Source organism: Pongo abelii, chromosome 10 (genome assembly GCF_028885655.2).
Source record: "Pongo abelii isolate AG06213 chromosome 10, NHGRI_mPonAbe1-v2.0_pri, whole genome shotgun sequence".
Taxonomy (NCBI): domain Eukaryota; kingdom Metazoa; phylum Chordata; class Mammalia; order Primates; family Hominidae; genus Pongo; species Pongo abelii.
In genome coordinates this window covers 54,665,748-54,680,942 of record NC_071995.2, presented here as the reverse complement: position 1 = coordinate 54,680,942, position 15,195 = coordinate 54,665,748, and the positions used below count along the sequence as shown (strand labels likewise).

Below are 15,195 nucleotides of genomic sequence, written 5' to 3'. Positions count from 1 at the left end.
TATGTGTGTATATATATTATATATATTATATTATAATATATTATATATTATATATATGTGTGTATATATATGTGTATATATATAATATGTATACACAATAGAGGGTATATGCAATTATTTTGTTTTTGTTTTTGTTTTTGTTTTTTTGAGATGGAGTCTCGCTCTGTCCCCCAAGCTGGAGTGCAGTGGCGCGATCTCGGCTCACTGCAAGCTCTGCCTCCCAGGTTCATGCCATTCTCCTGCCTCAGCCTCCCGAGTAGCTGGGACTACAGGCGCCAGCCACCACGCCCGGCTAATTTTTTTTTTTGTATTTTTTAGTGGAGACGGAGTTTCACCGTGTTAGCCAGGATGGTCTCGATCTCCTGACCTCGTGATCCTCCCGCCTCAGCCTCCCAAAGTGCTGGGATTACAGGCATAAGCCACCGCGCCCAGCGGTATATGCAATTATTATGCCCGCTTTTCACATGAGGAAACTGAAGCACAGATTAAGGCAAGAATTAAGTGACTTTTCCAAGGTGAAACAGAGTGAATAGTAGAGACAGGATCAAATCCAGAGTGTTCACCTGCAGAAGCCTTGCATCTAACCACTGCACTATACTGCCTTTCCCTTTCAAGACCAGCCTGGGCAACATGACTAAGCCCTATCTCTACTAAAAATACAAAAATTAGCTGACTTTTCATGGTCAGGCCGTGGCCTACATTTGCCCCTTGGCTCCTGTCTCTCACAGCCAGAAGCCATGGTTTAATCCTTCTGACTACCCAATTTGAAGAACACGCTTCTCGGTTCACTTCTGAGATGCTCTACTCCCGTTCTCCTACAGCAGTCACAGACAGCGTCCCTTCCCCTTCACCCCTCCCAGCTCCTCCTCTCCCTTCTATACCCTAAATGCAAGGACTTCTCAATGTCTCTTGATTGGCCTATCACAAAAGCTTTCTCACTAACCCCACAGTGTCACTCTCACTTCCCTTCTCATCCACATAGGGCTGTCTGGTTAATTTCCCTAAAGCGCAGCTCTGCCGATGTCACTCCCTGAATAGCATTCAACCTACTGAAAATCTAAATCTAAAACCTTAGTTGTACAAGGCCCTCCATGATTGGATATTGACCTTTTCTCCCCCTCCTCTTTCTCACATTGCCTATGTTCCATCGAAACCAAAGAGCTTTAATTAAAATGAAGGAAGTATCATTTGCTGAACCTTGGAGGACAGACTGTATTTGACATGCAGAGATTGGGAACCAGGGCATTTCAGGCAAAGGGAATAGTGAGAGCAAAGACCTGGAACATGGAAAGTACAGAGCACTAATAAATGGAGATACCAACAAGACTACTCTGGACGATTCCGACTACCTTTTGTCACACGCGTCCCAGTGAAGAGATCACCAAACAGGCTTTGTGTGAGCAACAAGGCTGTTTATTTCACCTGGGTGCAGGCGGGCTGAGTCCAAAAAGAGAGTCAGCAAAGGGAGATGGGGTGGGGTCGTTTTATAGGATTTGGGTGGGTAGTGGAAAATTACAGTTAAAGGGGGTTTCTCTCTTGCAGGCAGGGGCGGGGGTCACAAGGTGCTCAGTGGTGGAGCTTCTGAGCCAAGAGAAGGAATTTCACAAGGTTAATCACTCAGTTAATGTGGGGCAGGAACAAATCACAGTGGTGGAATGTCATCAGTCAAGGCTATTTTCATTCTTTTGTGGATCTTCAGTTGTTTCAGGCCATCTGGATGTATACATGCAGGTCACAGGGGATATGATGGCTTAGCTTGGGCTCAGAGGCCTGACACCTTTCCTTTTATTTCTTTCCAAGAACCTCTCTGCATGAGCTTCCCTGCCCCAACCCTGATTTTGTGGATAGTATAGAATTATGAGGCTGGGCACAGTGGCTCACACTTGTAATCCCAATACTTTAGAAGGCCGAGGTAGGCGAATTCCTTGAGGAGTTCGAGACCAGCCTGAGCAACATGGCAAAATCCCATCTCTACAAAAAATACAAAAATTAGGCAGTCATGGTGGGGAGTGCCTGTAGTCCCAGCTACTCTGGAGGCTGACACGGTGTGGGGGACGGGTGGGAATCACTTGAGCCTGGGAGGTCGAGGTTGCAGTGAGCCATGATTGCACTACTGCACTCTATCCTGGGCAACAGAGCAAGACCCTGTTTGGAAAAATTAATAAATAGATAATAAGAAAAAAAGGGATTTTTTGTGTGTGTGTTTTTGTTGTTGCTGTTTGTTTTGAGATGGAATCTTGCTCTGTCGCCAGGCTGGAGTGCAGTGGCGTGATCTCAGCTCACTGCAACCTCCACCTCCCAGGTTCCAGCGATCCTCCGGCCTCAGCCTCCTGAGTAGCTGGGACTACAGGCATGCAACACCATGCCCGGCTAATTTTTGTATTTTTTAGTAGAGACAAGGTTTCACCATATTGTCCAGGCTGGTCTCAAACTCCTGACCTCGTGATCCGCCTGCCTCAGCCTCCCAAAGTGCTGGGATTACAGGCGTGAGCCACCGCACCCAGCCTAAAAAAAATTTGCTTAAATAGAATCATGAGGCCAGGCACAGTGGCTCCTGCTTTTAATCCCAGAACTTTGGGAGGCTGAGGCAGGCAGATCACTTGAGGCCAGGAGTTCAAGACCAGCCTGGCCAACATAGCGAAACCTCGTCTCTACTAAAAATACAAAAATTAGCCAGGTGTGATGGCGGGCACCTGTAATCCCAGCTACTCAGGAGGCTGAGGCAGGAGAATAGCTTGAACCTGGGAGGCAGAGGCTGCAATGAGCTGAGATCATGCCACTGCACTCCAACCTGGAAGACAGAGTGAGACTCTGTCTCAAAAGAAAAAAATAAAAAATAGAATCATGAGCATAGACTCTGAGGCCAGATGGCCTGGGTTCAAAATCAGGCTTTGAGATTTACTTGTTCTGCAGCCTTGGGTAAGTGAACTTGCCTCTGTTCCTGTGTGCTTGCGTTCAAAATGGGAAAAAGAAACCTCAGTGATTTATTGAGAGGGTTAAATAAGTTAATGCATGTAAAGCAATACATAATTGTTAGATATTAGTATTATTTTGGGTAGTTGTTGTCTTATTATTGCCATATGAGACCTTTCTCCCTGAGTCCTGTGTCTTCCCCTGAGCTTTCATAGAAGGAAACCGTGCCATGGGAATGTGCATTATCTGGTGCATTACACCACCACTTTTCTACAGTATGCATAACTCCACATATTACAACATCCTTAATCATTTCTATCAGCTCTTTATCACTATTTTGGGCCATGCTCATGCACCTGAACTTTCTTCTGTCTCAAGCGAGGACCTCTCTCTCTGCAACATAATACATGGCAAAGTAAGAAGTAGCCTTTATTCCCTTCTTTGGTTAAAATCTTCAGACCTGGGTTTGTGTATAAACTCCAATCAGTTTAGTCACTGATCCTAAGAGCAAGTCTGTAAACAGCACATGGCTCCCTGAACTGATCCACCATGACATTCTTTTCTTCCCACTTGGGCATACAGGCTAAGTATTCTTCAAGTCAATAATTGTTTTTTCTTTTCTTTTTGACATTCTTTTTTTTTTTCTTTTTTTCTTTCTTTTTTTTTTTTTGAGACAGGGTCTCACTCTGTCACGTAGGCTGGAGTGCAGTGGTATAATCACTGTAGCCTTGACCTCCTGGGCTCAGGTGATCCTCCCACCTCAGCCTCCCAAGTGGCTGGGACCACAGGTGTGCACCACCACACCTAGCTAACTTTTTGTATTTTTTGTAGAGACAGGGTTTCACCATGTTGCCCACGCTGGTCCCAAACTCCTGAGTTCAAGGGATCCTCACTCCTCAACCTCTCAGAGTTCTGGGATCTTGGCCCAATCACAGAAGGCCCCTTTCTGCTTACCCAAAGTTTCACGAACTTACCCAACAGCTATCAGCATTAACCATGAAAGAGCTTGTTTCCCCCACTGCCGAGAATCCCGTTTTCAGAGCATACCCAGAGTCCCTATTTGTAAGTATGAAATCACTCCCAACTTGTAACCAGTACTCTCCCAAACTTCATGGGAGTAAAGATCAAAAAAGCAGAACAAGCAATTGTGACAAAATTTCTTTCACGAATCAAAGTTGAAGGATCTTTTAAGATGATAAAAAATCATAATAAAAACCTGTCTCCAAACAGACCATATCCCGTATCCCCTGCACACACACATACACACACACAAACACACACACACACACACACACACAACCACCCTTACCCACCTACATACCGGACTTGCTCAGGAAGAGTCCAGTCCTAGAGACTTGAAAGGACTTCTTTGCAGACCAGGCAGCAGTCGGCTTCCTCCTGCCCCAACTGCTGCCCACTCCAACCTCTGCATTGCTCTTATAACACTTCCCTCTTGTGGTAAAAGTCCAGGCTGCTCCACTCCCTCATAGGGTTCTCACCAGTGTCGTCCTTCATCGGCTGCAGAATCAGATGTTATTGCCAAAATGAAAAACAGAAAGAAAGAAAAGAGCTGCCCTGACCAGAGAGAGTCTTGTGTGCTCCTCAGCCCCCATCCTCTAATTTTTTTTTTTTTTTTTTTTTTTTTTTTTTTTGAGACAGAGTCTTGCTCTGTCACCCAGGATGGAGTGCAGTGGCACGATCTCGGCTCACTGCAACCTCCACCTCCCGGGTTCAAGCAATTCTCCTGCCTCAGCCTCTGGAGTAGCTGGGATTACAGGCGCCTGTAAAAATTTTTGTATTTTTAGTAGAGATGGGGTTTTACCAAGTTGGCCAGGCTGGTCTCAAGCTCCCAGCCTCAAGTGATCCACCCGCCTTGGCTTCCCAAAGTGCTGGGATTACACATGAGCCGACGCACCCAGCCCTCTACTTATTTACTGAGACAGGGTTTCCCCGTCACCCAGGCTGGAGTGCAGTAGCACAATCTGGGCTCACTGCAGCCTCGACCTCCCAGGCCCAAGTGATCCTCCCACCTCAGCCTCCAGAGTAGCTGGGACTAAAGGTGCACGCCACCATGCCCAACTAATTTTTCGGTTTCTTTGTTTGTTTGTTTGTTTTTTGTAGAGATGGGGTTTCACCAGCTTGCCCACGCTGGTCTCAAACTCCTGGGTTCAAACGATCTGCCTGCCTCAGCTTCCTAAAGTGCTAGGATTACAGGTGTGTACCACCGTGCCTGGCTCCATCCTCTAATTTAAATTGGAATATTAGAATGCAAATCCCCTGCTGGAATGGGGTAGGAGGACAGGTTGATTTTAGCAAAGCCCACTTCTTAAGACTGCCAACCTGAGATCAGCTGCTGCAAACTGGGGCTGGCTCAGTCACCTTTCTGAAAGAACTGCAGCTATTTGGTAGCTTGAGCCCTGGACCTAGGGTTGTGTGTGTGTGTGTGTGTGTGTGTGTGTGTGTGTGTGTGTGTGTATATATATATATATTTTTTTTTAAGTAACAGCTTTATTGAGGCATAATTCACATATCATACAATTCACTCTTTTGAAGTGTACAATTCAATGGGTTTTAGTATATTCACAGGATTGTGCAACAATCATCACTATCTAGTTTTGGAACACTTTTATTACCCCAAAAGAACCCCATACTTCTTAGCAGTCACCTCCCATTCTTTCCTCCCACACCCCACTCCTGGCAACCAGTAATCTACTTTCCATGTTTGTGGATTTGCCTATTCTGGACATTTCATATAAATGGAATCACACAATATGTGGCCTTTGTGACTGGCTTCTTCTGTTTAGCATAATGTTTTCAAGGTTCATCTATTTATCAGTACTTCATTTTAATGTCTGAATCATATTCCCTTGTGTGGCTATTCCACATTTTGTTTATGCATTCATCAATTGACAAACATTCGAGTTGTTTCTGCTTTTTTGTGTTATTATGAATAATGCTGAAATGAATATTTACATACAGATTTTTTGTGTGGACATAGGCCTTTAATTCTCTTGGATATATGTACCCTAAGAGTGAAATTGCTGGGTCAAATGATAACTCTATTTTTAACATTTTGAGGAAGTCCCAAACTGTTTTCCAAAGAGGCTGCACCATTTTACAATCTCACCAGCTTCATATGAGGGTTCCAAATTCTCCACATGCTCACCAACACTTATTATCTTTTTTTTTTTTTTTTGAGAGGGAGTCTCACTCTGTCGCCCAGGCTGGAGGGCAGTGGTGTGATCTCAGCTCACTGCAACCTCTGTCTCCTGGGTTCAAGTGATTCTCCTGCCTCAGCCTCCTGAGTAGCTGGGATTACAGGTGCATGCCACCACGCCCGGCTAATTTTTGTATTTTTAGTAGAGACGAGGTTTCGCCATGTTGACCAGGCCGGTCTCAAACTCCTGACCTCAAGTGATCCACTCACCTCGGCCTCCCAAAGTGCTGGGATTACAGGCATGAGCCACCGCGCCTGGCCATATTATCTTTTTTATTTTAGCCATCCTAGTTGGTATGGATTGATATCTCACTGTGGTTTTGATTTGCATTTCCCTAATGACTAATGATGTTGAGCATCCTTTCATGTGCTTATTGGCTATTTGTTTGTCTTCTCTGGTGAAATGCCTATTCAAATCTTTTGCTCATTTTTCGTCTTATATTAAATGTGAGGAGTCACAGTACGACCCCGTAGTAAAATCGTACTTACGGAGAATCACAGCAGTACCTCAAACTCAACACATTCAAAACTAAAATAATGATGATTCACTGCAATCTGGTCCTCCTCCTTATTTTCATGTTATTTCCTATCTGCACACGTATTCAACAAATTTAATAAGTGCTTAAAAGATGCCAGGCAACTCCCTTCCATCCAGTTGCCCAAGTCTGAAACCTGGGAATCATCCTAGACCCCTTCCTCATCTCCCATGTCCAATCAATATTAATTCTACCTCCTTAAGTCATTATGTCCATCCCATCCCTTCCATCTCCACTTTACTGCCTTAGCTCAGGCCATCAGTATTTCTCACCTGGATTCTGGCAACAGTCTGCTAGGATTGCTCCACCTCTGGTTGCTCTCTCCCCTCCTATTTGCCCTCTAGAGGGCTCCAGAGTTTATTTATAAAACACAACTCTGAGGCCGGGGCGGTGGCTCACACCTGTAATCCCAGCACTTTGGAAGGCCGAGGTGGGAAGATCACTTGAGCCCAGGAGTTCGAGACCAGCTTGGCTAACATGGCAAAACCCCGTCTCTACACAAAATACAAAAATTAGCTGGGTGTGGTGGCACATGCCCATAATCCCAGCTACTCGGGAGGCCGAGGTGGGAAGATCACCTGAGCCTGGGAAGATTGAGGCTGCAGTGAGCCATGATCATGCCACTGCACTCCAGCTTGGATGACAGAGACCCTGTCTCAGAAATAAATAAATAAATAAACAAAAAAAACACAACTCTGATTATGTTTCTACTCTGCTTAAAACCCTTCCATGAGCCAGGAATGGTGGCTCACATCTGTAATCCCAGCACTTTGGGAGGCCAAGGCAGGTGAATCAGTTGAGGTCAGGAGTTCGAGACCAGCCTGGCCAACATGGCAAAACCCCACCTCTACTAACAATACAAAAAAATTAGCTGGGAATAGTGGCACATGCCTGTAATTCCAGCTACTAGGGAGGCTGATGCATGAGAATCGCTTGAACCCAAGGGTCATCGCTTGAGCTGAGATGGCGTCACTGCACTCCACCCTGGGTGACAGAGTGACACTCTGAAAAAAAAACAAAAACAAAAAAACCCTTCCATGGCTTCCCATTGTCTTCACACAAATCCAAATTCCTATGAAGGAACAAGGCTTGATGTTGTGCTTTAATGTGAATCTGCCAATCCTTTATTTCAAGCAGTCTACAAGGAGAAAGCTAGAGCCAAAACATGTATAGCCTTATGGCTAACAAGAGAACCTACACAATATTTACATTGGCAGATTGCTTATCTAAAGTCTGGTAGGTTAATTTACAGTTTAGGTTTTAAAAACTCAGTTTCCTACACCAAATGCATCAAATAGATTAAAGAGCAATTGCAATGTGCCAGAACACGTTTTATTGGCTTTGTGATCATCATGTGCTCTGTTAGAGGGAACATTCCTGTGAGATCAATCCAAAACTCTGGCATTTAAATATGACGGCACTCTCTGCTACTTTTCAATAGTTTATGATAACAAGAGACAGAGCTTATCATATTTAAACTGAGATGTGACTTTGGCCCCATTCTCCTTTTGTTTATTATGCTCCTTTGTCAATAGAACATATTTGAAACTGTCCTTATGAACCTTTGAAAATTAATCAGGAAAGAAGGGAGAGAAAGAAATGAAAACAAACCAAGCTTACAACACATTCAGCATTAATCATTAGGTCAGCTGGCTCTCTGACCTGCTTTCTCATTGTTGTTTAGGCATATTGTCCTAGAATCACATAGATCAGATAGTATAGTTCCCCTTAATTGCTCTATTATAGATAACAACTTGAACATTATAAAATGTTGTTTCCATTTGGGATATCCTTTCAGGTCCTGCACACCAGTGAAACTAATGATGTCAGCTGATCTGAAGGACCCCATTGACATCAGCAGTTCTGAAGGATCATACAAGGAGCTGACTCACTGAATGCAGTTTCCACATCCTGACAACTTCATCCCTTTGACCCCAACCACTCAATGACCCCAATTTTCCAGTCCCTCACTCTCCACAATCCCCTTAAAAACCCCAGCCCAGAACTCCTCAGGGAGATGGACTTGAAGATCTCCTCTCATCTCCTTGCTCAGCCACCCTGCAATCATTAAACTCTTTCTCTGCTGCAAACCCTACTGTCTCAGTATATTGGTCTGTTGCTGTGCAATAGGCATACAAACCTGTTGGTCCTGTAACATATTTTCTAATCTTCTCTTCTTTATTTTATTACTGAGGAAAATAACTAACATAGGAGTACTCCAAGTTTTCAAGCAACTTACTTACTTCAACAGGATTTTAACTCCCAAGGCTTCTTGTCAAATATTAATAGGATCAATAGTTTATTTTCATTTTCACCAAATAAAGTAGATGATGAATAATTTTTACTTCCACACTCCTTAACTTGGCAGGCAATGCTCTGACCATGGCTTACCTCTTAGCCCCATCTCTCACTATACCCTCCCTTGAAGTCCGGGCTCTGTCCATATGAAACTATTGGCAGCTTCCCAAAAGTGCCATTTATACTTTTGTGCCTGTGTTCCCTATACCAATCTTATCCATGTCTTAAGAACATGGCAAAACAAATAGACAGTTGGGTTAAAAATGCACCTATAATACTTCATTACAATTTTTTTTTGGGGGGGGACAGGGTCTTGCTCTATCACCAGGCTGGAGTACAGTGGCACAATCACAGCACACTGCAGCCTCGACCTCCTGGGCTCAAGCAATCCACCTCAGCCTCCCTGGGACTACAGGCATGAGCAACCATGCCACACTAATTATTGTATTTTTTGTAGAGATGGGGTTTTGCCATGTTGGCCAGGCTGTCTCAAACTTCTGAGCTCAAGTGATCCACCTGCCTCAGCCTACCAAAATGCTAGGATTACAGACATGAGCCACCATGCCCGGCTCATTCATTACACTTTTTTATTTGTGTCTATTGCCCCTAGTATGCTATAGCTTTCTCAGAAGCAGAAATCATGTCATTAATTATTTTCCCCATGGTTTATCTCAGTGCCCAACACATATGTTCATTAACTATTTGTGGAATAAATGAATGAATTCATGAATGACTGAATTAACCATACCTTTACAGAATAGATCATCCTTTCAGATGCTAAAAACACGCAGAATAACAATAGGACTTAAACTAGACAGACAATCAATGAGGCAAGTGTCGAAGTCTGCAAACAATATGGGTGAGAAACTTGAGGCTGATAGATATACCACAAAAAAAGACTAAAAGGATGGTAGAGCCAGGTAGTGTAAGTACTGAAGGAAAAGCACCTATGTGGATGAAATCACAAAGGGAAACAAACTGAATGGTGATACTGCCTCCCAGTGGCATTTGAGATAAAGGCCTCTATGCCAAAGCAATTTTTTTTTCTTTTTTTGAGACGGAGTCTCACTCTGTCGCCAGTCTGCAGTACAGTGGTGCCATCTCAGCTCACTGCAACCTCCAACTCCCTGGTTCAAGCAATTCTTCTGCCTCAGCCTCCCGAGTAGCTGGGACTACAGGCACGTGCCACCACACCCGGCTAGTAATTTTTTTGTATTTTTAGTAGAGATGGGGTTTCACTATGCTGGCCAGGCTGGTCTCGAACTCCTGACCTCATGATCCGCCTGTCTCGGCCTCCCAAAGTGCTGGGATTACAGGCATGAGCCACCTGGCCTGGCCCGTTCCTCTTAATATACCCTAGGTGGGCTGATTGCTTGAGCCCAGAAGTTCGAGACCAGCTGGACAACACAGTGAGATCCCATCTCTACAAAAAATTAAAATAACAATAAATTTAAAATTTAACCCTTTTCCCATTTGCCCCAAGAATACTTGCTGGCAGCACTTGTAGCTGCAGCATTTATCCAGAGATAACTTTGCCGTGAAATATCTTGCTTTTATTATTATTTTCACATTGCTCTAGTATTACTGACTTTGGAAACAAAAGACATCATTCTATTAACGGCATTCTGTTTTCAGTAGTGGTATTTCCACTTACAAAATACAGTAATTCTGATCACTAAAACTGTCAAATCCTAGAAAATGCTGAATTCCTATGTATGATGTTAACATCATTCTTGAACAGCTGTTGGCCAAAGATTCATTTGATTAATCCACAATTCTGATTATTCCAATGAATTTAATGTTAGTTCTATTTAGAAATAACTCCAAGAGGCCAGGCGCAGTGGCTCCCACCTGTAATCCCAGCACTTTGGGAGGCTGAGGTGGGCGGATCGCCTCAGGTCAGGAGTTCAAGACCAACCTGGCCAACATGGTTGAAACCCTATCTCTACTAAAAATACAAAAATTAGCCGGGCATGTGGGCGGGCACCTGTAATCTCAGCTACTCGGGAGGCTGAGGCAGGAGAATGGCTCGAGCCCGGGAGGCAGAGGGTGCAGTGAGCCGAGATTGCACCACTGCACTCCAGCCTGGGCGACTGAGTGGGACTCTATCTCAAAAGAAAGAAAGAAAGAGGGAGAGAGAAAAAGAGAGAAAGAGAGAAAGAAAGAAAGAGAGAGAGAGAGAGAGAAAGAAAGAAAGAACTTCAAGAACAGTTTTTATATTTTATTTTCACATTGGACATCAGTCAGATTTGTTTTAGCCTCAAAGAGCGTGCTTATGTAAAATTAAATGACTGCTGGCAGCGAGCTGCACTTTTTTTTTCTAAACAGGAAAAGGGTTATTAAAAAAAAAAAAAAAGAGGCTGGGCACGGTGGCTCACACCTGTAATCCCAGCACTTTGGGAGGCCGAGACGGGTGGATCACAAGGTCAGGAGATCAAGACCATCCTGGCTAACACGGTGAAACCCCATCTCTACTAAAAAAATACAAAAAAAATTAGCCGGGCGTGGTGGCGGACACCTGTAATCCCAGCTACTCAGGATGCTGAGGCAGAAGAATGGCATGAACCCAGGAGCCAAGATCACGTCACTGCACTCCAGCCTGGGTGACTGAAAAAGACTCCATCTCAAAAAAAAAAAAAAGAAAAGAAAAGAAAAGAAAAAGAAAATAGGGATAATGTTGGCAACTACCACATAGAGTTCTCATGAGGGATAAATTCATAAAATGTACCTGACACCATGGCAAAAGCTATATACAGGCATACATCATTTTATTGTGCTTCACTTTATTATGCTCCATAGATATTGCATTTTTTACACATTGAAGCTTTGTGGCAACCCCACATACAGTGAGTCTATTAGTGCAATTTTTCCAACAGCATGTGTTTGCTTCATGTCTCTACGTCACATTTTGGTAATCCTTGCAATATTTCAAACTTTTTCATTATTATTGTATCTGTTATGGTGATCCGTGATCAGTGATCTTTGAGGTACTATTGTAATTGTTTGGGGGCACAACGAACTGTGCCTATATAAGAAGACAAACTTAACAAATGTTGTGTGTGTTCTGACTGTTCTACCAATAAGGTGTTCTCCTCTCTCTCTCCCTCTCCTCAGGCCTCCCTATTCCCTGAGACACAACAATATTGAAACTAAGCCAATTAACAACCTACAATGACCTCTAAGTATTCAAGTGACGAAAAGAGCCCCACATCTCTCACTTTAAATCAAAAGGTAGAAATGATTAAGCTTAGTGGGAAAGGAATGTTGAAAGCTGAGACAGACCAAAACCTAGGCCCCTTGCACCAAGCAGTTAGCCAAGTTGTAAATACGAAGGAAAAGTTATGTTTTTTTGAGACAGGGTCTCAGTCTGTTGCCCAGGTTGGAGTGCAGTGCCCAAATCTTGGCTCACTGTACCCTCTGCCTCCTGGGCTCAGGTGATCCTTCCACCCCAGCCTCCCAAGTAGCTGGCACCACAGGCCTGCGCCACCACACCTGGCTAATTTTTGTAGTTTTTGTAGAGATGAGGTCTCGCTATGTTGCCCAGGCTGGTCTCAAACTCCTGGACTCAGGCAATCCTCCCACCTTGGCCTCCCAAAGTGCTGGCATTACAGGCGTGAGCCACTGCACTCACCCTTAAATTTGAGACAGGGTGTTACTTTGTCACCCAGGCTGGAGTGCAATGGCACGATATTGGCTCACTGCAACCTCTGCCTGTCTGACTCAAGTGATCCTCCCACCTCAGCCTCCTGAGCAGCTGAGGCCACAGATGCATGCCGCCACACCCTGTTAATTTTTCTGGGCTTTTTTGTTTGGTTGGTTTGGTTTGGTAGAGACAGGGTTTTGCCATGTTGCCCAAACTGGTCTTGAACTCCCTGACTCAAGCGATCTGCCCACCTTGGCCTCCCAAAGAGCTGGGATTACAGGTGTGAGCTTTCAGGCCTGGCCTGGAAAAGTTCCTTCCTGGAAAAGTTCCTGAAGAAAATCACAAGTGCTACTTTAGGGAACACACAAATGATAAGAAGGTGAAACAGCCTTATTGCTGATATGGAGAAACTTTTAGTGGGCTGAATAGAAGATCAAACCAGCCATAACTTCCCTTAAGCCAAAGCCTCACCCACAGCAAGGTTACTCTCTTTCATTATGTGAAAGCTGAGACAGGTGAAAAAGCTGCAGAAGTTTGAAGCCAGCAGAAGCTGGTTCATGAGGTTTAAGGACAGAAGCCATCTCCATAAGATAAAATTGCAAGACAAGGCTAGAGGCAGTGGCTCACACTAGTAATCCCAGCACTTTAGGAGGCCAAAGCAGGTGGATCACTTGAGGCCAGGAGTTTGAGACCAGCCTGGCCATCATAGTGAAACCCTGTCTCTACTAAAAATACAAAAGTTAGCTGGGCGTGGCAGTGCACACCTGTAATCCTAGCTATTTGGGAGGCTGAGGCATGAGAATTGCTTGAGCCTGGGTGACCAAGGTTGCAGTGAGCCATGATTGCACCACTGCATTCCAACCTGGGCGACAGAGCGAGACTCTGTCTCAAAAAAATAAGTAAAATAAAACTATGGTTTTCATGTGACATATAATTCATGTGACTGCCCACTCTAGCCCACAATTGCCATAAGGTATCATTACACAGTAAGAGTGATTGGCAGATCTGCACATCAATAGCAGATGGGTTCCCTTCATACTTGTAAAGCTCTCCATGATTCTGCGAGCTTCCTATAATTCATATTTTCTTATACCTGGGTGTTCTATTTGAGAGACTGAATATATGAACAACAGCCAGACCATATATAAAAACAGAACTTTGACCCACAATCTACAGCAACCTGCTGGGGAAACCAACCCCCTTATCTATAATAAACAGCACAGGAAGCAAGCTTGCTACAAGTCAGACTTGTAGAAAGTCAAACTGCTATCTCTAATGATGATCCTGGAGGCCAAACAACGACCCCTGTAGCAATGGGCCCAAATGCCTTAACTAGTATCCTATAGCTTCCTTAATTTTGTCACAGCTTCCAACGTAGGTCCAACCAAAGAAAGCCAAACATCCACCCCTAAACCAATCACATACCGCATCCTACTACTAGTTAGCCCAGGTACAGCTTCTCCATGCCAACAGCCTCCAATCAAAGAATACCTTGACGGCTTCCCTTTTTTATAAAGCGTTCCTACTCCTCTGCCTGCCTTTGAGTCCTACCAAATGCAAGTGATGATGGCTGACTCCCTTGCTATACTAAGCTCTGAATAAATAGCCTATGCTTTTCTCATTTGGTTGATATTTGTTTATTTCCACATATTGGATCTAGTAATTCATGAAATTCCATGAAGAACTAATTTCCAAAACTTTTTTTTTTTTTTAGACACGGTCTTTCTCTGTTGCCCAGACTGGAGTGCAGTGGCACTATCATGGCTCACAACAGCCTTGACCTCCCAAGCTCAAGAGATTGATTGTCTCCTCCCCCCACTCCCCGTCCCCCACCCTTCAGCCTCTAGGGTAGCTGGGACTACAGGCACATGCAACTACATCTAGCTAGTTGCGTGTGTGTGTGTGTGTGTGTGTGTAGACAAAGATCTCACAATGTTGCCCCGACCGGTCTCGAACTCCTGGCCTCAAGCGATCCTCCTGCCTTGGCCTCCCAAAGTGCTGAGGTTACAAGCATGAGCCACCGCGCGGCCTCCAAACGTTTTTAAAATATACTGGTGTTGGCCAGACGTGGTGGCTCACGCCTGTAATCCCAGAACTTTGGGAGGCCGAGGCGGGCGGATCACGAGGTCGGGATATCGAGACCATCCTGGCTAACACGATGAACCCCGTCTCTACTAAAAATAAAAAAATATAAAAATATAAAAAATTAGCCGGGCGTGGTGGCTGGCGTCTGTAGTCCCAGCTACTCGGGAGGCTGAGGCAGGAGAATGGCGTGAACCTGGGAAGCGGAGCTTGCAGTGAGCGGAGATCGCGCCACTGCACTCCCGCCTGGGCAACAGAGCGAGACTCCGTCTCAAAAAAAAAAAAAAGATACTGGTGTTATTTCTAAAACATCCAAAAAGTTCACGTGGAGCATCCTTCTTACTTCATCTTAATAACCTAAATCAATATGCTATAGGTCTCACATTCCCGGAGAAAATCCTCTTCCTGGAATGGCCGCGGCCTTCTGCCCACAAGAGCGGTTGCCCTAGTGCCCCAACGCGTGGGCAGAGCGTCAACTGCTGCGTCTCCCGCAGCCCCGCCCGCAC

General features: G+C 44.6%; 1 protein-coding gene across 2 annotated transcripts in view; it reads right to left on the bottom strand.

Moving 5' to 3' along the window:
- Positions 1–15,188, bottom strand: part of HSD17B6 (hydroxysteroid 17-beta dehydrogenase 6) — a 40,252-nt gene extending 25,064 nt beyond the window's left edge. The window contains exons 1-2 of one of the 2 annotated variants that reach the window (XM_024257409.2): positions 15,073–15,188; positions 4,235–4,431 (exon numbers count right to left, since the gene is read on the bottom strand). The gene's annotated coding sequence lies outside the window, so the exon portion shown is untranslated. Of the gene's footprint in view, positions 1–4,234; positions 6,202–14,885 lie in introns of both variants that reach the window. The other variant, XM_054528121.2, reaches the window with a different exon arrangement.
- Positions 15,189–15,195: the final 7 nt, after the last annotated feature.